Below are 24290 nucleotides of genomic sequence, written 5' to 3' on the forward strand. Positions count from 1 at the left end.
TATGGTTGCTGGAAAAAGTTAGCAAGATGCTGAAAATAAAACATACATGCTGTCATGTACTGAATCTATTCTACAGTCACTGATCCTCCTACACTCAAGACATTCAGGAAATAATCTGTCTAGAAACTCTTTAGTGTATGTCAAGCATCAAAAAAGCAAATTATTCCTCTGTTTCTCATAACAGAGGGTGGGCACCGCCATGGTGCATGACTAATTTCTGTACACAATTACTGAAGAAATCAACATTTGGATCTTAACTTTCCAAAAAGTATATTTAGTTATGATGTTACTTTGCTAGCTTTCCTTATGCAATGATTGTAATAGACTGTATTAGTGTGCTTATTTTACAGCAGGCACACTAATTCACAGATTATTACAATCATTGCTCACCAATACTACAGTCCTATATAAACTATTTGGAATGTCTCAAAACTTGTAATGAAAAGGGTTTTCAATTTTAATTTATTGGGGGTTGGAGCCTTCATGGAATAAAAGCCTATACAGTAGTTATACCTGTGAAAGAAAAAAGGGTTACCATTGAGAGATTCAGATCACAGCTTGACAGGTGTTTAAATTAGAGAGAGGCGGCAGCCAATGATTCAGGCTGTCACCTCCAACGAGCATATGACACAGGTGGAGAAAAAAAAACAAAAATGAGGATCCTCCCGGGATACACATGAGCAATGAAGCAGAACATAAGACATGCCATACTGGGACACAGACCAAGGGTCCATCAAGCCCAGTACCCTGTTTCCAACAGTGGCCAATTCAAGTCACATGTACCTGGCAAGTACCCAAACATTAGATAGATCACAAGCTACTATTGCTTGTTAGTTACTGTAACAGCGGTTCATGGATTTAACCTCTAGGAACTTATCCAAACCTTTTAAACCCAGTAACACTAACTGCTGAAACCACATCCCCTGGCAATGAATTCCAGAGCTTATCTATGATCTGAGAGAAAAATAAATTTTCTTCGATTTGTTTTAAATGAGCTACTTGCTAACTTCATGGAGTGCCCCCTGGTCCTTCTATTATCTAAGAGAGTAAATAACTGATTTACATTAACTTGTTCAAGTCCTTTCATAATTTTGTAGACCTCTATCATATCCCCTCTCCTCTGTCGTCTCTTCTCCAAACTGAACAGCCCTAAACTCTTTAGCCTTTCCGCATAGGGCAGCCATTCCATGCCCCTTATCATTTTGGTCGCCCTTCTCTGCACTTTCTTCAGTGCAGCCATATCCCTTTTGAGATGCGGTGACCAGAAATGCACACAGTATTGAAGGTGCGGTCTCACCGTGGAGTGATACAGAGGCACATGTTTATTCACCCCTTCAAACAAATGTAGGAGATTTGTGAGGCAAGACTTCCCTTAGGTAAATCCATGCTGGCTGTGTCCCATCAAACCATGTCTGTCTAAATATTTTGTGATTTTATTCTTTATAACAGTTACCATGATTTTCACCACAATGGATGTGGAACTAGAAAATACACTTGCGATTTGACAAATTGCATACTTTACTCGCAGACAACACTAAGCGGATTGCGGAGGTCAAGGCACATGTCACTGGGACAGATGAACGTGTGCAGACCTTGGAGCGGGAAATGGCGGCAGTGAAGGCAGATGCAGTAAAGATGGAAAACTGGAAGATTTAGAGAACTGCTCCCATAGGAGCAACCTCAGATTACTTGGTCTGCCAGAAGAAATAAATGAGTGGGACTTAAGGAAAACACTGGAGTCCTGGTTGCCGCAAGTCTTTCCTTTCCCAGAGATGGAGGAGGCCTTTCAAATAGACAGAGCACATCGCCTGGGGATACAGGCGAGAGTTCAGGGAAGACCTGTGATTACAAAAATAATTAATTTTAAAAAGGAGATCTTGCAACAGTACGGCAACCCCAATCTCTTGAATATGAGGGTCAGCCTATTTTGATCTTTTCAGATTATTTAATGGCGGTTTCAACTCCGTGGAAGTCCTTTGCAGCAATATGCTCAAAACTGGTTCGGCACCAAATTAGTTTTGTCCTCCCATTTCAGGCTAAGTTAAAGGTGACATAAAAAAAAAATTGCACTGCATTATTGTGAGTCAGCAATGGAGGTGCAAGTTTTCTTCCACACCAGGCTGGAGGAAATGGAAAAGCAACATGTAGATAAAGAGGAGGAAACGTTGGTCAGCCATAAGCATGATGCAGGTGAAGGCTGTAAGAAACGCTTGTCACATCATTTGCAGAATTAGTGACTTCCAAAACGTGGAGTACTGGGAGTTTCACTATGTCTGTATTTGAATAAAGTTACCAAGCAAAGGGGAGCATGTGGGGCTTTTGAATATAGGGGAGGCTCTGTATTGATGGTATTTTGATAGGTGTTAAGAAACGGCAAGGAGTGGGCTCTTAAACACAAGTAATACACGCCCGTGCAATTGTTCTTTATGATTATTATGTTGATTGGTGCGCAAGAGAGTGAGAGAGATGGGACCAGAAGGGAATTGAGGGTAGCAACCACACTGCAGAAGGTTTGATACAAAGAGGAATAATAATGTAGTACATGAATGATCAAGGGAAAAAAAAAAAAAAAAAATGAGTTGGAGCTTAGGCTGGGAAGCCTGAACTGGATTGTGAAGCATGGAAGTTCTCATTTATATCTAGAAAGTTGGATATATGAGGGGTGGTAGTAAATGTTCCATGTGTAACATGGAATGTAGGAGGTTTTGTGTCAATAACTAAAAGCGTTATAAAGGGCTGCAGGTGCTACAGAAATGGGGGGGGGGGGGGGTGCAAATAGCTTCTAATTGAAGAGACATCTTGATGAACTAGAGTAACAAAAGCTGCGTAGACAGTGGGTTAGAAAGGTAATTTTGTCCCAGTCGGGTACAAGAAAAGCAGGAGTAGCAATTTTGGTTGGGAAAGATGTCCTGTTTTGGGACACCAAAATAATTCCTGATGGAGAAGCTAGATATTTAATAGTGGAGAACATGTTATTTGTGAAGCCAATAGTATTTTGTACTGTGTATTCCCCCAACAATTATGATTATATGTTTTTTATACATTTGGCTGAGGTCCTACTCTCATAGTGGTAGAAGGGACTTTGTGTCTTGGACAGTTTATTTAGATTGGTCATCGGCTACCATAGCTCTGTCAAGGTCACTAGGTAAAGGAGTTATGTATCTATGCCACACCATGGACCTAGTGGATGCTTGGTGGTCTCTACATACTTTAGAAAGAGAATTCACCCACATACCTAGGGCGCATAACACAATCCAGAGTTTATTATCTTTTCATGGACCGCAAGGCTTTTTCCAATGTTTCGGTTTCCAAAATTGGTCCATTAGTTATCTCAGATAGACAGAGGGGTTTTGTCTGGCAGACATTAAACACATCTTGGTGCTTTCCCAGACATTTTTATAAAGATGTTGTGTTTAGGGAATATTTGTCCAGAAAGTGGGATGAATGTGTGTCATATAATAAGGATCAACAGATGATACTGTTTTGGAAGACTGCAAAGGAAGTCCTGAGAGGTGACATTATCTCCTATGCAGCTGCTAAGCAAAAGGCCCCTGGCATCAGTGATATTATCCCTAGAAAAACAGCTTTATAGTGGTAAGCAGAAATAAGATCAATATCCAAACAAGGAAACTAGGGATACGTTTTTTGCTCTACAGGTGGCTCTAAATACATTGCTCCATCAAAGGGCAAAAAAAGAGTATGATATTACAGGTACAATTTTTCTTCATCATGACAACAGAATTGGTAGGTCTCTAGCAAATTTATCTAGGAATTGAACAGGAACAAAATATATAACTATTCAAGATGGGGGCGGGACGGTTGGTGAATGCTGGGAAAGATATTAGTAATTATTTAGAGACTACTATCAAGGTTTGTACACAGCAACCCCAGAAAATGCACAAGATATAGATATCCGCTCTAGGCTCATTTGCCCCAAGTAACAAAGAAGCAGTTGAGACTTTTAAACCAACCATTACAATTGCAAGAAACTGTTAAAGAAATTAAAGAGGTCAAATTACTAAAGACCCCTAGGCCGGATGGCTTTTCAGCTGAATTCTATAACTGTTGGCCCTAAAATGAGTCATTCCAATGGGGAAGATGTTTGAATAGTTAAGTGAATTACAGCAGTTTCCACTGACATCTAATTGTGCTGTAATTACTGTGTGGACTAAAACAGGTTGGGGACTTGACATCCCCAGCTTCATATTGCCCGATATCCTTCATGAACTTCAGTATCAAACTGTTGGCAAAGATTATGGCGAATCGGCTTGCACGGATCTTACCCACAGTTATAGGAGAAGAGCAAGTGGGGTTTGTTCAGGGTTAATACTGTCCAATAATGTCCAATTTAAAGCATTCCTTAGCTTGCCCATCTACCAGAATACCCTTTATGGATGCATTATTTCAAATATTTTGAAGGAGGGTCTCCAAGGAAAGAATAAATAAGGGAGACAATGGGCAACCCTATCTAGTTCCTCTGCTCCACTGAATCTTGGTTGATTTATACCCATTTACTAAAACATACACCCGAGGGTCATTATATAAATGTTCACACTACTTGGGCAAAATATCCCATTATCCCAAATGTCTCCAGTGTCTTTAGTATAAAGTCCCATTCCAGCCTATAAGATGCTTTTTCTACGTCTAGGCTCAGCAACATAGATGGCATTTGTTGCTGCTTACTAAAGAAGCAATGATTTTATGAGCATTCATTTTTGCAGATGATCGTCTTCTCCACATTGCAGATCCACAGGCCTCTTTCCACACTCTTTTGGGTGAATTTGATTCATATGGCCAATTAGCAGGATTGAAATTAAATAGAGATAAGAGTGAGGCACTACCTACAGATAATGGAGTGTGACAGGGCTGGGGAGGTTTCTCAATGTGTTGGGTAAATGACCCCTTTATTTATCTGGGAATTACATTACACAAAGACCCAACACAACGTTAGAGTAAATTTTCAAAAGCTGCTAATTTGTTGTGGAATTGGAGGGATTGCCAGTTGTCTCTGGCGGGCAGAGTAAATTTTTCAAATGATCTTTTTACCAGAGTGGCTCTATGTTTCAAACAATACCCTGTAATTTGTCAAAGCAGGATTTGGGTCAGATAGAGAGGATGATACGGGGTTAATTATAGACAAATGTGAAGCCAAGAGTGACCTGGGTCAAGCTGATGTGCAAATGGTAACATGGGGGTTTGGGACTAGCAGACATGAAGTTGTACAATGTGGCTGACTGGCTATTGGGTACTCATTTCTACACTCAGATTAGCTTAGAAAAAGAATTGTTTTCTCCAGTAGATTTGGGTATGTTCTGCATTCTTCATTAGCTACCCTATCTGGCTATCTTAAGGGTAGCCCCTTTGGTTATTCCATTGGTCCTATCCTGGAGATCTCTCTTCTCCTCTTTGCAGTTAAGCAGCTCTATTCTATTTCTCAATTTTTGCCTCTGATTGGGAACAATGCATTTTTACCAGGAGTCCATCGGGTATTTACACTATGGGCTGCCAAAGGGCTAAAAATGATTGCACAATTTTTGAATGAGGAGGGCAGCATGAAGTCCTTTCAAGAGATGTCTGTAGAATCTGAAATGGATAACCATCAATATTTTGCATACCTGCAAGCTAGACACTGGACTCGATCACTTAAAGTAAGAGATTGGGAGAGCAAAAACAGGGTACTGTTACCAGAATTGTTTGATGTGGAGGATCCTACCGGACACTGCATATCTTAAGTTTTATATGTAAAAATAAAAAAAAGTATTGAACAAGATTCAAAAGAATAGTTACCACATTATACAACAATAATCAGAAAGGTATATTAACCATTAATAAAAGTTATGGTGTTACTCACAAACTTAACTGAATCACCATCATCTTCTTGTCATGCCCCCTCCCCCCCCCCCATGGTATACAGTCCCATTCCCAATTGTAAACTCGCAACTATTCTGGTACACTACATGCACTCTCCCATGGCTCTTGGGCACAATAAGGTTCCATGATTTACAGCCTGTGAGAGATGTCGTACCAACGCCAGCATAATCCCCGCCCTCCTTTTTTCCCTCCACAAGGGCACCACACATTTACTCTGAATTCAAAAAGTAAATCCCCCCCCCCACCCCTTTATTAGGGAAACTACTTTTACATAGTAAAACCAATTGCTGGGCCACTTTCATACTCCAGACATTAACCATCCAAAAGCCCTATCAATTTACAATCTGACTTCTTACCCGGGCAGACAAGCTTTGTAAATACTTTTCCCATATAGTAAAGAAATGTCCGTTACTTGCAAAGTTAGCTTTAGATGCCAAACTTTCCATATGAGCCATGTCATGTAAGGAATTGCAATTCTCTCAAATACATATTGGAGGATATTTTATTTATTTATTTATTTGAGGTTCTTTATATACCGACATTCGTTTAGTAACATCATGTCGGTGCACATTCAACAAAACTTTAGCAGCAGCGCTGGAACAGAAAGAAATAGCGGCAGTGCTTTACAATTAATATTAAACTTAAAGGACATTATGAGAAGATAAAGAAAAATTGGGGCAGGGCGTGCAAACAGGGAGGGGGAGAGTGATAATGAGAGCTAAAAGTAAGAAGAATATATTAAAATAAATACATAGGATAAATACATTAAATACATTAGGTATAACAGAATACTAGGCATCAACTTTATAATGATATTAGAGAGGAGAAATTTATGGATATCTCTTTCAAGTATCTAAAGCATGAAATCATGACCTTATTAGTTATTAAAAATTGATCCTCCTAGGACCAGATATTTACCACAGTCCTTACATAGTCTACCTTGTCGAATTTCTCTAAGGCCTTATGTAATTTCAGAAGTGATATCCTTTCCCAATTCTTCAATATAAATGAAATCCTCTAATTCAGAAAGTTTTATTTTTAACAATCTCCCTTGGACAATGTCACTAGATAGTGTTGTAATTGCAAATAGGAAAAATTCTCTCTCTCAAAGCAAACTGGCTCTTTTAAACCTTGAAATGATCACAAAGAACCATCATCCAGAACATGTTGAAACTGATAATTCCTCTTTGTTCCCAAGAGTGAAAATTAGCTACTTGAGATCCCGGAGTAAAGCTTAAATGATCCCTAAGAGGAAAACGTGGAGAAGTCATATGTGAGAGCGTTACTCAAGTTAGCTAATCACTGCTAGGAGATCAACATGTCCTGCCATACCCCTTAGTATTTGAATCGTGGATGCATGTAATATAAAGCACAATTCAACTGGGGCCATATGGATCCATTCTTCATCCAAATGCACATACACATAATCCATCATATTACCAATCCCTGATAATCCTTAGAAGACAAGCCAGATTATATTGTTACATATCCAGAAGGCTCAATCTCTTTTTAACCATTTGTGTGCAACTCTGGGTTTTTAACTCCTCCATATAAAACCCACTAGTATTTCATCTAATTTCCTAATATCCTTTTTCCAAATTCAAAGTGGCAGGGTCTGTAGCACATATTCCATATCTTACTTTTATCATAAGATGATGGAAACAAAGCCCAGTATCGATTTGGGGCTCAATCCGCAGAGCTGGAAGTCAAAGCTTGAATTAAATTTAAAAGGAGCTTCAATATGCACAATGTTTTAAGAATAAAGTCTATTGCGAAGTACAATATAAACTCTGGATGAGATATTTTCTTCCCCAAAAGAGGGCCTTTACAATGAGAATTGCCCTCTATGACATTTATATTAAATGTAAATTGTTACTTGCATCAGTTCTGGGGATGCAGTAAGATAAATTCTTTTTGGAACTTAGTTGTACAATACACAGAAACATACGAGTATAAAAAGGACCAATACTCCCATCCAGTCTGCCCAGCAAGCTTCCCATGGCAGTATCTGCCGTGCAGGTGACCCCATGTAGTCAGTCAGTTTTGCTTGACGTGCTTTGCTTATGGACTTGGCCATAGAAGCAGTCCTGTGTTTTACCCTTCCTTCTGTGAAAACCGCAAGACTTACCCAAGTGAGGGACCGAGCGCTGTCTCTAGCCGGTCCCATATTATGGAACTCAATGGACCTTAGACTCCACAGCAATCACAAACTTTCCAAAACACAGCTCAAAACCTGGCTCTACATACAAGAAAGAAAACCGATGCAGGCTATTTGAAGTAAAAGATAAAGCACCAAATGCCTAATTTTATAAATCCTTACTGAATTAGTTCAACATTTTTTTTAACTGTAGGCAACCTTCAGGTCATATTGCTATGATACACTTAATCCCCCTAATAAACCCCTTATTGTTACCGAACACTATTGGCACCACCTATGTAAAGTACGACCCATATTTTTTACTGGTGCCCTATTGTAAACCGTTGTGATGGTGAATAACTTAATGACGGTATATAAAAACTCTTAAATAAATAAATACCCTTGATATCTGTGTAAAAAAAAAATAAAAAAAGTCATGGCTCGTGTTGATTGTCTCAGAATCCAGATTCCTCTTTTCTTCCACACCCTACACCCCCTTCTTCAAAGAAGAGAGCGATGTTGCAGTTGCATCAAAAGCATCAAGGCTTATTGGTTAAGGGTAGAAATCCCATGCCTCTGTTAAGGGTAATAATTGCTGCTCTGTGCAGGTTACACCCATGCTTATCAATTCCCCAGACCCTAAAAAAAGTCGGAGTCCTCATTGGTTGCTACCTGAATCCAATTCCCCCTTTTTTCCTGCCGCTGAAGCAGAGAGCAAGGTTAGGGTTGCATCAAAAGTATCAAGGTACCAGCAAATTACCCCCCCAGCCCCCATGCACGCTTTGTTTCCTTTAGAAATTGGCTGTAGAAGCAGTTCTGTGCTCTCTCCCTTATGTTACCAAGGTGGTATTGCTATTCCAAGTGAAAGTGCTGCTTTTTGATAATTTGCACAGGTTGGAGAAATATTCAGTTATTCTTTCAAACAAAAATATCACTCACCAAAGAAAAGCTCTCCATTTAACCAAAATAACAATATAGTATATTATAATGCAATGATCCAGTTAATTAGAGAGAGAGATGCAAACACAAGAAATATGAAATAATAAGGCACTGACTCAGCTATCAGCTACATTATTCCATTTAAATGTCTATGGGAGAGTGGTGGGAGACTTTGATGCCAGAAACGTTTTAAGCTGTTCCACACTGAAAAATATATAAACTTCCTCCCCCCTCCTCAACATATACTTACAAGGAAATTTTAATTTGAAGGTAAACCCCAAGGAAATTATTTGTTGGCGTAGAGCTAAAAAACCTCTATGCTTAAGTTGTGTAGTTGAGGAGAGGTCTGGAAAAAATGTTGACATTTTCATTCAAAGGAGATGAGGAAATTTTCTAAAATAATTTTTATTACATTTTGAACATCAAAGGTTGATATTAATGAAACCAAAAGTATGTCCAAAATTTCTGAAGTTGAACTTTCTAAGACTTCCATTAGATTCTCTTGCAGTTTTAATCTGTTTGATGTTGCCATTGCTTTAGGAAGGAAATAACATTTATTAATTGCTGGTGAGTTTCCATCTTCAAAACCCAGAGCTTCCTGAAGAAACCTTTTCAAAGTAAAATAAGGAATCTCTCCTAAGACTCTAGGAAAATTCAAGATTCTTATATTTAAGTGTCTAGAGGCATTCTCCAACACTTCTACTCTTTGGCAATGGCATCCCGATCTTTAACCACTGTTAGAAAACTTAAAATTTAAAGCTTCTCCTTTAGTTCAAGAACCGAAAAACTTTAGAAGAGATTTCCTCAACTTTTGTTTGTAGAACAGTTGAAGATTGAGTGTTTTGTAAAGCCAAACACTCCACATTTTTACTTAAATTGTTCATGGCACTCGCTATCCCTGCCACTAGGTCCCTATTTATCTTAATATTTCTTGGCTCTGACCACTGAATTATTATTCATTAGATTTGATTGACCACCATTTCTTACTACAGTAAATCAAGGCAATTTACAAAAAAACTTGTTGCACTATTATCCTACCTTGAAATCATATGACAATTGCCCCAAGATCTTGCTTCTGCTTTGTGCATCTCACCATCCTCCCCACATTTGCGTATTGCTTCCTCAGATTTTCACACCTCAAGATGCATAACTGCATTGTTTAGTATTGAAACTTTAGCTGCCAAACAACTGATCACTCCTGGAGTTTTCTTAATTCCTCTTCATGCTGTTTACTCCTTCATGTATGTCAACTCTAATGCATATCCTAGTATCACGTGCAAGAAAAATACATGTTTTCCTCTTAACCCTTATGGAATATATCTCTCAAAAATATTGAACAAAACCTCTGACGCACTGCACTCATCCTACTTTCTTCAGCTTGAACTCTAACTACCATATTCTCTCTCTCCCCCTCTACCCGTTTTTAATCCACTCCAATACCAGTAGGCTACTGCCAGAGCATTATGACCAATTCCCCTCTTATTGCCAATAAAAAAAATCATAGGGCTCCCAAGACTGTTCTGATGAGCAAGAGCTACAAATATAAAAAAAGAGAGAGAGAGAACAGGCACTTTTAGAGATACTGGAAATGTGCCACGTGATTGATCCCCCCCCCAACCCTGTGTTCCTGAGTGGCTTCTGGACTGGCCTAGCAGGACTCAAGGAAGGAAAGAAAGTTATCAGGTAAGAATAATTTAACCTTCCTAATTTTCCTGCTAGACCAGTCATCACGTATGGGAGTTACAAAAGCTACTCTTTGCTGGGACAGGAGGAAGATAGGGATGCCTTGATAATTACTGCCCCAAAGCATTAACCTTTAATGTTTAACAAAAAAATGCAAGGATGTCCAAGCAGCTTCTGCTCAGCATGATGCTTGTGCCATAGTGCTGACAGGATCTGTTTACCAGACAGTAAGTAAGCCAATGCGATTGCTTCCCTAATCCCTCTGGCTATGGTGGCCCTGGAAGCTGCCAAATAGCCTCTCCGTTTTCCTAAAGGCATATGTCAACTTCAGATATCTCAACAAAATCTGATGTATACCTAATAAGCGTAGATCTAATAAGCACGTTGTACACACATTTTCTATGCGCAAAATCCCTTTCCTGTGTTGGCATAAGAGTTTGCACATGAATGTGCACACAGCTGAAAATTAAACCTGTGCTGAGTGCACAATTTTGCATTGGACCCTAAGATAACAGAGTACAAATGAAGAGGACAGCAAACACTACCCTGAATAAAGAGAGATCTTACAAGTGGTCACACTCTCTGGCTGGTAGCTGAGATATATCCTTGCAGTGTGGACAGGAATAATTGGGCAGACTAAGCTGACCAATTGATTTTTTTTTGCCATATGTCACTAGTAATTAATTTTGTCCATATGCTCAGAGCCACAATTTTCTCAATAAACACACACTAAACATAAATCTCAAGATCGCCAAAACAATATTTTGAATAAAAAATGTAGAGTAATTGAAAGTTTGGGCAGAACATCTTTCATAAAAAGTATATTATGCAATCCATAAGCAGTTTAAAAACCATACAGATCAGCCACAAAAGCCATCCCAATAATGCAGTACCAACCTTCAAAACACAGCAAAACAGTACTACTTCAATATGTCTGGGAGGAAATACCAGTAATTCATGGATCTCTGGAACTAACTATTTCATTGAACTGCAGTGTCTCATCTTGTGGTTTCAAAGAATCCTTAAAATGTAATGTAATAAATGTGCCCCAGATGTTCTCTGAAAACAAAAACAAGAATTCTTCCATTTCATAGCAACCAAATAGGTCAGGCCACTTCCTTTTTAAAACAAACCCAACAAAGCTCAAGAGACCTCAAAAAAAAAAAAAAAAAAAAGCCTGTATTTGCCTGATATTAGAAGCACCAGAGGTGTCCGAACATCCAGAGTTCCTTATTTTGACATATAGAGGGTTCATTGTAAACCTTGACCATATTAATATCTGATTATACAATAAATTTAAGTGTTTGCAAAATAAAATGTTTCAGAAATAACAAATATTCTCCTTCCCTTAGCTCCACTTCTACAGGACACATTCAGAGACTGTTTAGATGTCTTTGGTGTTAAACATTTAACCACTTCTGTCGGATAAGCAAGGGTGCACATATTTTGAGCAACTTACATTCTTTTTCTATATTTTAACATTTTTAGTTTAACAAGTTGTTACTTGTGGCATTTATGAAAGTTAAGCACATTTAGAACCAGCATGATACAGGCACAAGTTAAATAACTCAGTATCAAAGCTATTCTGTCTTGACCTGCACAGAGTTAGTCCAGTTGTAGCCTCTTAGGGCAAACTATCAATTGTGCCCAATTGTGTTAAGGCTTTAAAAAGTGGGCAACCGATTGCCAGCATGAAACCAGCAAATTCATCTCATACAAAATCATTTTTTTAGGCTGCTTTTAAAACTTAAGCCCCAGTTTGCACTGGTCAGAACCTTCTTGATTTAACCTATAATAAAATCTCTCAGGTCTTTTGACTAGATTGTAAGCTCTATGGAGAATGGACTGTCTGCACACAGGACTGTGTACCTCTTGTAGAATTTGAGCCTGTCAGCGTAGTTTCCTCTTACTATCTAGCATCCAATGCACTTTTTTAAAATTTAAAACGCAACTACATTTTCAGTTGAATGCGTTTTCACTAGATCTGGCATGCATTTCATAAAATTATACACCGGAAGTTTTAGATTGCAAGTTGCTCCTGCTTCATTCGTGCCCTTTGGTGTTGCTGACTTTATCACTGTGGTCTGTTTCTGGTAGTGCCACAGTTCATAACTAGTATCACACAAGCAGAACCCTCCTTAGTGATTAGGACAGCATATAATATGAAGTCAAGGATCTGCAGTATTAAGAGGACACCCCCTTTTTCTCATGTTTACAGATGTGACATTCATAGTTCAAAAATCATTACATTAATGAATTTCAGTGAGATTCCTTAGGCAAGAAGTGTTCTAGTTAGACAAACAGGATCCTGGGAAGGTACTGAAGCCTATTGACATTATGAATGCTATACATTATTCATGGTAACATCAGAGACCACAAGAAGAAATCAAAAAGACACAAAGCTCTAACAAAATCTGGATAAAAGCAAGATGTGACCTGAAAGCTCGACTGATTACAGACACTTCAAATCAGTGCCTTCCAAGAGGAGAACCATCGGTCAATGTTGCTTTCTAAAAGCACAACCCTACAATGTTTATTAAAATCTGAGAGTCACAGTCCACTCAGCCTACTCTTCCTTCCCAACTAGGGAAGTAGCAACTGCAATTTGGTGACAGTCATGCCTGCTCTGACTGCACACAGTACTTTAAATCATGGGGAGAAAACTTTCTGAACCGTGCCCGCCCCCCCCCCCATGTTATTAGCTGGGGTTACTCCTAAGTTTGGTTAATATATGTATATACATACACACACAAAGAATATCCTGGATTGATGGCCAAGATATCAGGTTCTCTTGCTAACTAATCAGCTATTATAAAATGTGTCTGTTTTTCACAAAATTTGGAAAAGAGCAAAAGAATGCAAAAAATCTTTTACAGAAATAAATGTGTATAGATCAGCCCAAACCTCTTATTCTCCACATTAGGAAACCTTTCTACAGCATCTTGAACCAAAGTCTTTTGTGATTAAAAAAAAAAAAAAAAATCAGATTTTAACTACTAAGCTTCTTGGTTTGAAAGGTCAATTCCAGCTATCACAGCATCTTTGTTATGGACGATAGCCAGTCAGAGCCTGCCCTGTAACTTCCTTGGGAGGTTGCTTACAAGAAAATGCCACTTGAGATAGAATTGTCAGAAGTCTGATGGTGAAGGATTAAGAACTTTATACCTTCCTTGGTGGCAGCTAAGATTGTGTGCGCTTTTCAAAATTCAATAAAAGATTTGAACTTAAAAATGATTAGTCCCATGGGTATTAGCTGGGTATAGACACCTGTACTTCACTGAGCTCTGGCAATGTTCCTCCATTAGCCTCCACAGAAGCATTGCAAGGTTTTCTTCTTCTAATGCAGACAATATACTGTAGAGTGCCCAAAGTTGCTTCTGGCTCTGCATCAGTTACAGTGGGACCCAGATACAGATGATTCTTCTCTCATTCAACTGCTACCAAATCTAACAAGCTATTTCTGGATGTCACTGGACAAGAGAACTTGATGTGGAGAGAAAGCACTTCTACAGTGGAATGGAGAAAGATTACGGGGGGCAGTACTCCAGCATTCAGTTGTATTGCCAACAAAGGGACTATTGCATCTATTCTGCAAAATTCCTGAACCGTAGACATAGCCAAATATCTGCAGATGTTTGTACCAGAATGTTTTTCTCATGCTGCAGAAACTTTCAGATAGGCAAGATCTTTGTGACTCTTTAAGAGTCTAAACTGTAAAATGACAAAAATGTGCATTTGCTGTTAAATTGCCATGAACCTTTGCAAGTAATTTGTAGTATCTTGTTCTGAAATACCATATGTATGTATGAATGATTCCTCCTCATCCTGCCTTCTAGATTTTGCCAACTTGGTTCTATTGGCATGATTTGTCATTTTTTATGGGAACCTTTTTGAGAATATTGGTTTCCTTTTAAGCTTTCCTAAATCAATACCCTCATATTATAATCATCTGTAACTGCATAAATAGAAAACTTAAAAGCAAAGTAAGAAAAAAAAAGTCAAATATATTTACCTTTTTAAACTTTTTATTGAGGGTTTCCAAGAATATATAAATAAGAAATGCACTGGATAAGACCAATAGTAACCATTAGTTCAAAACAACCTTTCTTCTGTTAGAATTCTGATTAAAACTTTACAGGATAACAGATACCTATCCTGTTATAATTACATGTATGTTAAGCCCATGTAATTTAGTCATTTCCACGATTGTCTTCCTGTTCTATACATGAAAAGAAGAGACCAGTTTATGGTATTTATGACATAATGATGTGAGATGCAAACCCTGTAGCAGTCCAATTCAACTTCTTGGATGATAAATTTCCCTGCTCTACCACGCTCATTGTTAGATAAAAAAAACACAGAGAATATGAAAATAATAGCACTTGAAATGTTTGGTTTGTATTTTTATATTCTGCAGTGAAGTAATATGCATAGGTTACCTTGGATTAGACAATACATGTCAAACATTTTAAAGTCCAGGGCAAATTAAACCTACCACTGAACTTGGGCTCATATCCAGTGTTGACAGAACAATTAAGTGAGGAAGACAGTGCAGCCTGTCCAATGAGCCATTAAACCAAGATTCAGTCTACTCAGTACATATTAAAGATCCCAAGACACTTTCTGTGAGCCTAAAAGTGTTTCTTCAAAAGCGGAGCTAAATTTCTAAACCTTCCATTAAGATTACACATTTAAAAAGTGCTGCCTTGTTCCACCTCAGCAATAGCTACAACTTCAGGAAATGTATTTGAACACTATAAAGTGATTTGGCAGAATATACTGAATGGAAAAAAATTAAATCTAGAAATAGTAGTACTGTAATTTGCTCTCAAAGTTTACAGTACATTACATCTCTGTGGATTAGGAAAGCATTATGCATCTGTGTACTGGCATGCAAATGAACACACACGTGGTCTGCTTTGCATCTAATGTTCATGTTTTCGGGCCTGCAAGAGCTTACAGTACTTCATTAACACAGGCTGCCTGCTCTTCTAACTAAAATAGCACAGTGCAGGCCAGAACTCATTAGTAGCCTTAGATTAATCAGGACTGGTTTAATATGTTTAGAAATGTTTCATATTCTTTTTCCCAAGCTAGTCCCAAAACGGACCACAAGTTCCTATTGCAAAAAATGGATTACGATCAAAACAGGGAACACAACAGAGGGCATACAGGAAGACTGAAGGTGCAGGGGAATAGTTTGGTCATTTAAGAGGAATAGTAAATGTACAAGACCATTGGGTGAAGTAGGGTCAATGAAAGAACTGAATGTGATTGAAGTGTGGAGGCAGAAGACTAGTGTATTGGAGATGGGAGTCAATAAGTAAGAACATCCAGTGGTGGATGATGTTATAATCTCAAGATCACTCTCACTGTCCAAATTTTAAAAATGGATTTTAAAAGGCTTGGTAGAATAAATAGTCCTTGGCTCTTTGCTTGAAGGTGAGGTAGGAAGTCTCTTGGTGCAAGGATTATGGAATCTTGTTCCATGGCTTGCAGGAGAAGCAACTGAAAACTCAAACAGGCCAATGCAATACCAGCACACGGCTCAACATGTGATTGGATGCATGTTTTGGACATCCAATAGGCGTCCATAACCCCGATGCAAAACTGGGGTTAGCGCATTTAAAATGTGCGTAGATAATAGTGCTTATGACATGTAAATTCACATTAATGAGGCTATTAGCTATTTCCCAGATACAAAAAAAAAAAAAAAGTGCGCCCAATGCACACATTTTTACCCTCAAAAATTAATGCCTGCTGCGGAGCAGGCGTTAATTCTTGAGGAGCCCAAAAAGTTTACAGAAAAGCAGAAAATATTGCTTTTCTCTAGTTCCTCTGACTTAATATCATGGCGATATTAACTCTGAACCAAAAAGGAAAAAAAAACTTTAAAATTAAAAAAGGGTGCCAGCAATCAAGTTAGGAAAAGGGACAATTAATGAGTGTCCATTTTCCTAACTCGTGGCTGTACACAGGTTAGAAAAACAGACATGTAAAATTGAGCATCTGTTTTCCTAACCCACCGACAGCCACCTCCCTGGGCGCCTGCTGCCGAGGCAGTGCTAGAGGTGCACCATTTCCCCTAGAGTCTCATTTTTACTACGGCTGCCCATTTAAATATAAAATCAAGTGCCCGGGAGAGGTGCATCAGCACGCATTAGGAGAGCGGGTGCTCAGTCATGAGCATCTGTTTTCCGCATGCCTATATTGCATCGGCCTGTATATTTGTTGCAGGCAAGTCTGGCAGAAGCCAGAAGGGTGAAAGCAGAAGAATCATTTGGGAGTAACAACATTCGCCTGTGGGTGTGTAAGGAATAGATGCTGGGCAAGGTATTCTGGAGCAGTGTTGTTTACACACTTGAAGACAAAACAGAGCTTTGAACTGAATCCTGTTTTCAACTGAGAACCAGTGTAATTGCCTTAACATGGGCTTTAGGTGGTCAGCTGCTCTGGCTCCAACCAAATTCTTGTAGCTATATTCCAAAGAAGTTAGAGGTATTTGAAGTTGTGTTGCGAGATTCCATAAGAGAAGAGAACTGCAAGTCAATATGGCTGGTGATTAAAGTGTGTATCGCGGTGGCCAGGTTGTTTTGGTCGAAATAATTGTAAAGTTGTCAGATGCGACGCAACTGCTTAAAGGAGGTTTTTACCATCTTTTAGATGTGGTTTCCATTATAAGGTTGTGGTCGAGTTGGACTCCTAGACTTTGCACTGAGTCTTTTAGTTGTAAGGGAGTGCCAGACGGGGTGCCCTTCTCACCTTAAGCAAAGGAGTCAAGATTTGAAAGGACCAAGTTTGCTTTGTGATTGTGCAGCCATTGGGAGGAGTCTGATCCTACTTTGATGCAGAGTTAAATATCAGCAGCAAAGAGCTGGCAATGGATGTTGGACTGGAAGAGGTCGCAGACTGGGCAAATATAAAAAGGACTGGGGAAAGCACTCAGCTCTAAGACAGTCCACATGTAAGACCTTTGGGTGAGAATGAATTATTGGACAGTCCTGTTGTCCAAGAAAGAACTGAATCATTTAAGGACCGTGCCACCAATGCCAATGTCACTAAAGCATTGTATAAACAGTTGATGATCGACAGTGCTTTATCTTATTTGACTTGGCATTCAGTGGGCTTCTATGAATGTACAGGTGTTATCAAACATAGGATCTTTTGTTATGACAAGTGCACAAACCTGAGCCACTGAAGCATGATAATTTAGTCAAACAATGCTATTACTGTAGATACTACAAGAAAAATATACCATAATCTGAGCCATGCTGCAAGTTCTACTCATCTTGCCATAGCTGATCAGCAGAAGCACCATCCCTCCACTGTTTATACAAGTCAAAATATTCTAAGCAGCAGCAGCACTAGCCAAATGTCTCAAACTACCAATGTGCCTATTTCAAGGCTTTATTACTTTCTCTTTTGATTCCAAGGAGCTTTCTTTTTTTGTCCCTACATATTTTTTCATTTTAATTGCTACAACTAAAAATTAAAAAGGAGTGCACATTTTATTATGGCAAACAAACAAGTTTGAAAAGTGTTTCATGTTGGCCAGGAATTGAGCCACCTTATATGTCAAGTGAAGTTGGTAATTATATCTGTACAGAGACATTAATGGAGAAAGTATTCACCGTGGAGTTTAATTAACCAGATAAGTCACGACAATGTTTTGAACAGTATATTGAACGTTTAATTGACTTAAGCACAAAAGAAAAAACAAAACAAAAAAAAGATGTGGGATAGCTTCAGAGACCAATAAGGCTGAAGGCTTTCCAAGTGTTTTATTACACACTACTGATGAAGCCTAGTATGGTGGTCTGTTTTTATATGCAGTGAAAATCGTGTGGTAGGTGGGATATTGAACGTTTTATTATGGCCACACCCCATTCACTTTTCAGCTGTTCATGCCACACTCTCGATTTATATGCATCAATGGGATCCTGCACAGGATCTGCATGCCAAGCAGCACAGCAACATCTCGGTTAGTCACATTTATTATAGCAGCAGTGAGTATATAGGAGAAGCTTTCCAAAACTTTAAACACTAAAATTGCCTCGGAAATTAAACCACCTAGAGAGAGTGTGTTTAACACCCGGCTGAGATGGGCTATCTTAACAGAAGGTTTTGGGTACCACGGCTTCTTCGGCTGAGATCTGTTGACCTGGAGAAAAGTAAAGGCTTAAAATGACCTCAATTCACAGCGCTGGCCGCTATTGCCGTCAGCCCCGGTACACGGTGTACCCTGCAGGCGCCTGACGCCACATCTCAGGTCAGCACGGTCCCCGATGCCAGATTTTCCTTTTCCACCTTTCATTGCGCCCGGACTTCGCAATCCCCTTTGGCGCGGAGGGTGCGGGAACCCTTCCCCTTCCCCCAACCTTTCACCGTCTCGAAGGAAAGCTCTCAGCCGGACCGGGGGCACCGCAGCTCAGCCCGCACGTTCCTATCATCTCCTCCTCGCTTACAGACCGTTCCCCGGCTCCTGCCGGGAGCGAGGGGGGGGGGGCGACCGCGCGCCATCAACCCCCGGTCCGGTACAGACACGCGCGCGCGCCCTCGGCGCGACGGCTCCCACCCAGCCAGAAAAAAAAAAAAATATATATATATATATATATTGTAAAAAACAAAAAATTCCTCTCAGCTACTTACCGCCGCCTTCCTCCTCCATCCTTGCCGCAGTCAGCCCAGCGCCGGCCTAAGCGCCACCCGGCCGCTCCACGATTAAATCCACAGGACGAGGCTGAGGAGTGGGGGGGGAGGGGGAAGGGGAAGCAGCGCGTCCTCGCGGGAGAGCGTCGCTGGGAAGCCACTGCCGACAGCAGCAGCAGCAACAACAAGCCCCGCTCGAGACTCCGAGCAACCGGCCCCTCCCCCCCTCCTCTTCCACCGCCGTCGCGCTGCGTCACTATACCACGCCCCCGAAAGTCACGTGACCGCGCCCCGCTTCGTCACGTGGGACCCCCGAGATGATGGGATGGGATGGGGGGGGGAGCGGTGGAAGGGAGCAGCTTGGCCCAGAAGTTGAGCGATCGTGGCGAGCTGGGCTTACGAGCCCCTTGACGAAGGTTAGAGAGACGCTCTGAATCATGGACTGAGAACGGTCCCTTGGCCTTTCAGCTGAAAATCAGCACAATATTTATTTTTTTTTGGGGGGGGGGGCTAATGCCCTACCACCGATCCTACCGGGGACATGAAAACATTTTAACTTTTAGCAAAGCAGCAGGATTAAACCTGAGAAAAAAAAAATTAGCGTGTGGAAAATTTCCGCCAGAGGATAAGACTGGCCTTGACTTTGCTACATCTCAAAAGGTGTTGGATATTTTGGACTGGAAGTATTTTATAAAGAGAGAAGGAAAAACATAATTTACTTAAACGAGGAGGATTGCCCCTTTCAAATCTTGACAGTTGGCAGCTGTAGCTCAGAGAAATAAGAATAACCAGTCAAGTTTGTTACTAGATTAAAAGGTCGGAAACAGGTTTGTTCTAGGTTAAAAGGTGTGAAGTTTTCCAACTGGAGAAAGGTCATTAGTACGGTATCACAGGGATTGGTATTGGGACCTGTACTGTTTTAAAATATCCTTCGATCTGGAAAAGGGAACGACGAGTGAGTTAATTTGATTTGCAGATGACACAAAAATTGTTAAAAATTTGTTAAAACGGCAGCGGATGAACTTTGCAGAAGGACCTTTTGAGACTAGGATACTGGGCAACTGAATGGCAGATGTGGGAAAGTGCAAATAGATGCACACAGAGACAAATAATCCTAACGACAGGTACTTAATGTTGAGTTCTCTATAGGGAGAGGCTACCCAGGGAAAGGATCTTGGAGTCCTGTGGACAGTAGTTGAAATCCTCAGGTCAGTGTACAACGGTGGTCACAAAAGTAAATAGAATGCTAGGAATGATGCAAAAAGGAAAGGAAAATAAAATAGAAAATATATTTCCTCTATTGAGCCATGGTTTGTTCACAATTTAAGCATTGTGTGTAGTTCTGGTCCCCCCCCCCCCATGTCAAGAAAGACATAGCAGAACTTGAAAATGTGCAGAAGAAGGAGACAAAAATAATATAAGGGATGGTACATCTCTCTTATGATGAGAGGCTAGGCAGGCTAAGGCTCTTCAGCTTAGAAAAGAGATAGCTAAGAAGGGACATGATAGCAGTTTACAAAATCATGAGTGGGGTGGAACTGGTAAATAAAAAATGGCTATTTACCCTTTCAAATAATACTAAAATAAAGGAACACTCCATGAAACTAACAACTGGCAGTTTAAAAAAATGGTAGAAAGTGCACTATCAAGCTGTGGAATCTATTGCTAGAGGATGTGATCAAAGTGATTAGTATAGCAGGGTTTAAAAAAGGTTTTGACAGGCTCCAGGGGGGAGAAAGTCTATAACACATTATTAGCTAAACTGAAGAAAGCTGTTGCTGTCCCAGGGAGTGAGTAATAAAAATTAGATCTATTTTATGGGATCCGTCAAGTACTTGCAACTAGATTGACCACCATTGAAGACAGGATGCTGGAACTGATGGACCTTGGTCTGACCCAGCATTATGCTAAATAATGGCTCTAACTATAACCAATGATGCCATGATTTATTTGCCTTTGTCTAATCACTAGAGCATACAAAACATGTATATTTGTCAGTCAGCATGAACTCTTACTTTTTATAAGTAACTGCAGTGTAATTTAGTTTTAGCCAGTTCAGTAACATTTTTTTCGCAAACCAGATGTAAATCAACTATCAGCAAATGGGATAACAGTGCTCCATGCGGCACTGATCACTGGGAAAAGTTGCCTTGCGCCTTTCTTGTTAAATGTCCCTGGAATGAATGTGACTGTACTAAATTTCCACCCTGAGAGAGCAACCGCACTTCGCCTTGCTGCTCTCAGTGGCACATTTTCAAATATATTTACAAATATTACCATGACAAGAATACTCTCACTTTTATGTTTCATAGGAGGAAGGCTCTCAATGAAAGTCACCCAAGGCTTATGGTGCCATAACTCAGAAGAGGCCAAAAGAGCAGATGGCAGAAATATGTATATGTATATATATTCCTCTATATAGAAAATTGGATTTTAAATGTATTCTTGTTGTTTTTGTATCTAATGTTTTACTTATGATGCTGGAACCATGCTTTAAAAGTAGAAAGTATTTGCAGACCTGCTTTCCTGCTTTTGGGTCTTCATGAAGTTTGGGAATCTCTACGCTGAGAGGGTGGAGCAACATTCTACAGTGCAGGAAATCCACAGATTTTTTTTTTGTTAATGTTTTATTCATCAGGTAGTATGATCTACATTTGCGTGTAAATGTGTTAAGGTGCCAGAGTACTGTTTGAAGTATATTTACACAGTCTTTGTTTTACTTAGGACATATGGAAATTTACCATTTGTTACTAGCAGCAGCTGCTGGTATAGAATGGCCCTTTAGGAAAGATTACACCCATACAGTTGGCTCTGCATTTAGGTTATGAAATTACAGTGTTCCAGGCATAAAATATTTACCTCGTCTACTGTGAAATAATGTTTCAGAGCACTGAAATTGTTTTTCCATATTTGTACAGTATTTTATTTTCAATTCACTAGATGTTTTATAGTAATAGTTAGTGCTGCGGCTGCTGACGTCTAAGACCACATGACACCCCGTCTTACTGTCTCTTTTTTTCAGTCTTGAATCAAATGTGATTTCTTCGAGAAGCGTGCTGTTATATACATGTTTCCCATTTCCAAAATGCTGAATACATACTTTATTTTAAAATGAAATGCCAACTGCACTATTAGAACAGTTCTCATGCATTGATAAAATGGATTATAGTTTTATTCATTTAAAGTTTTCAGACCTATAAACTGTTCCAAAGGTTTTCTACACTTGTAATCTTTTAAATTAATATTGTGTGATCTGGTTCATGATCGTCTCAGTCCTCCTTATTGAGCATAATTGAGTCTAATGTTTTCTAATTTAATTTTCATTATTTTATGTATATGATTCATGTGTTTGTTTAATATTTTGCACCTTAAGGACATATGACAAGCCAAGTAGTATTATTATTTAGCAAGAGCCTGAGGATAGGGTAGGGTTTACCCTGGCTCACTTGATTCTCTTGTTTTCAGTCTCTTCATAATAAACTGTTTCACACAGATTAAAGGGTGTCTCTTTGGTTTGACTGTGGTTAGGTAACTGAGAAATTCCTTTTTGCTTTAAGGAAATTTCAGGTTGCAAGCATTCATCAATTTTAAGATCCCCTCCCCCTTACACTCCACCCACTAAGAATACAATTTTATTTTTTTTTTACATGATGGGCAAGCAGTGTGGGTTCTCTGTCTATACCACATCTGTAATCACTGATGTCATTGTGTGAACACCCATTGTTCTTAAGCTATGGTCCTAATTCAGACTTTTTCAATGAGCAGCTAAAATGAAATTATTATAGTTTAGAACACAGTGGGCATTTGTGGTTCTGTTGGGCCTCCCCTTACTCAAGATGTTAAATTAAACTGTACGCTGTTACGTACAGCACTGCTGAGTGGCTCTCTATATGCTCCAGTTCCAAAACCCTGTTGTTATTTACCTTCAAAATAGCAACAGACAATTCAGTTATTTTATTGATCAGGTCTCCGGCCGTCCTCTGACTGTGGGAGGATCCATAAAGAAACTTCCTGTTACCTGAGCAGACTTACCTGATGAACACTTTCTGATGTTCAGAAGGGAGAGGGAATGGGCTGAGATAAGACGCAGCAGCATAGGATTAAATGGTCAGCTTTCCAGATGGAGAAAGGTGAATGGTGGAATGCCCCAGAGATCTGTACTGAGCCCAATGCTGGTCAACATATGCAAAATGATAAAAGAAGCAGTGAGATAATCGAAGTTTTCAGATAACACAAAATTGTTAGATTGTGAGGAATTGCAGAAGAGCTTTGCAAAACTGAGCCTCTGAATAGCAGATGAAATTTAATGTAGACAACTGCAAAGTGATGCAGATAGGTAAAAATAATCCCAACTACAGGCACTCAGTGCTGGGTTCTGCGTTTAGAAATCTCCACCCAGGAAAAGGAACTTGGAGTCCTTGTGGAAAATCCTCTGTTCGGTGTGTGGAGAGGAATGGAGACTAAAACTGAGAATACCAAAATGCCTCTGTATAGATCCGTGGTGTGACCACACCTCGGGTACTGTATGCAGTTCTGATTGCTCCATCTCGAAAAGACATAGTGGGTGTAGAGAAGGTAGGACTACAAAAATGAAAGAGGCAATGAAATGGTTCCCTTATTAAAAGGCTAAACAGAGTAGGGCACTTCAGCTTGGAAAAGAGATGACTGAACAGAGATATGATAGAAGTTTATGAAATCAAGTGTGTGATGAAATGGGTAAACAAAGGATGGCTATTTTCCTTTTCAAATAAATCAAAAACAAGGTGGCACTCCTTGACGTTAACAACCAGAATATTTAAAACATACTGGAGAGCGTATTTTTTCATTCAGCACACAATCAAGCTCTGCAATCTGTTGCCAGAGGGACATGGTCAAGGCAGGTAGCATAGCGGGGGTTTAAAAGAGATTTGAACAAATTCCTAGGGCAGTGGTTCTCAGTCTTTTTTCTGTCGGGACACACCTGATAGATAGATCTCACATGCGTGACACACTCAACACAGCACAGTCACAA

The 24290-nt window shown here is 39.6% G+C and overlaps 1 long non-coding RNA gene across 1 annotated transcript in view; it reads right to left on the reverse strand.

The window, feature by feature from the left end:
• LOC115076363 overlaps positions 1–19527 on the reverse strand; it is a 42027-nt gene extending 22500 nt beyond the window's left edge. Inside the window, exon 1 of the long non-coding RNA XR_003852736.1 lies at positions 19280–19527. This is a non-coding gene — a long non-coding RNA (uncharacterized LOC115076363). The remainder of the gene's footprint in view (positions 1–19279) is intronic.
• Positions 19528–24290: the final 4763 nt, after the last annotated feature.

Source organism: Rhinatrema bivittatum, chromosome 14 (assembly GCF_901001135.1).
Source record: "Rhinatrema bivittatum chromosome 14, aRhiBiv1.1, whole genome shotgun sequence".
NCBI classification, from domain to species: Eukaryota; Metazoa; Chordata; class Amphibia; order Gymnophiona; family Rhinatrematidae; genus Rhinatrema; species Rhinatrema bivittatum.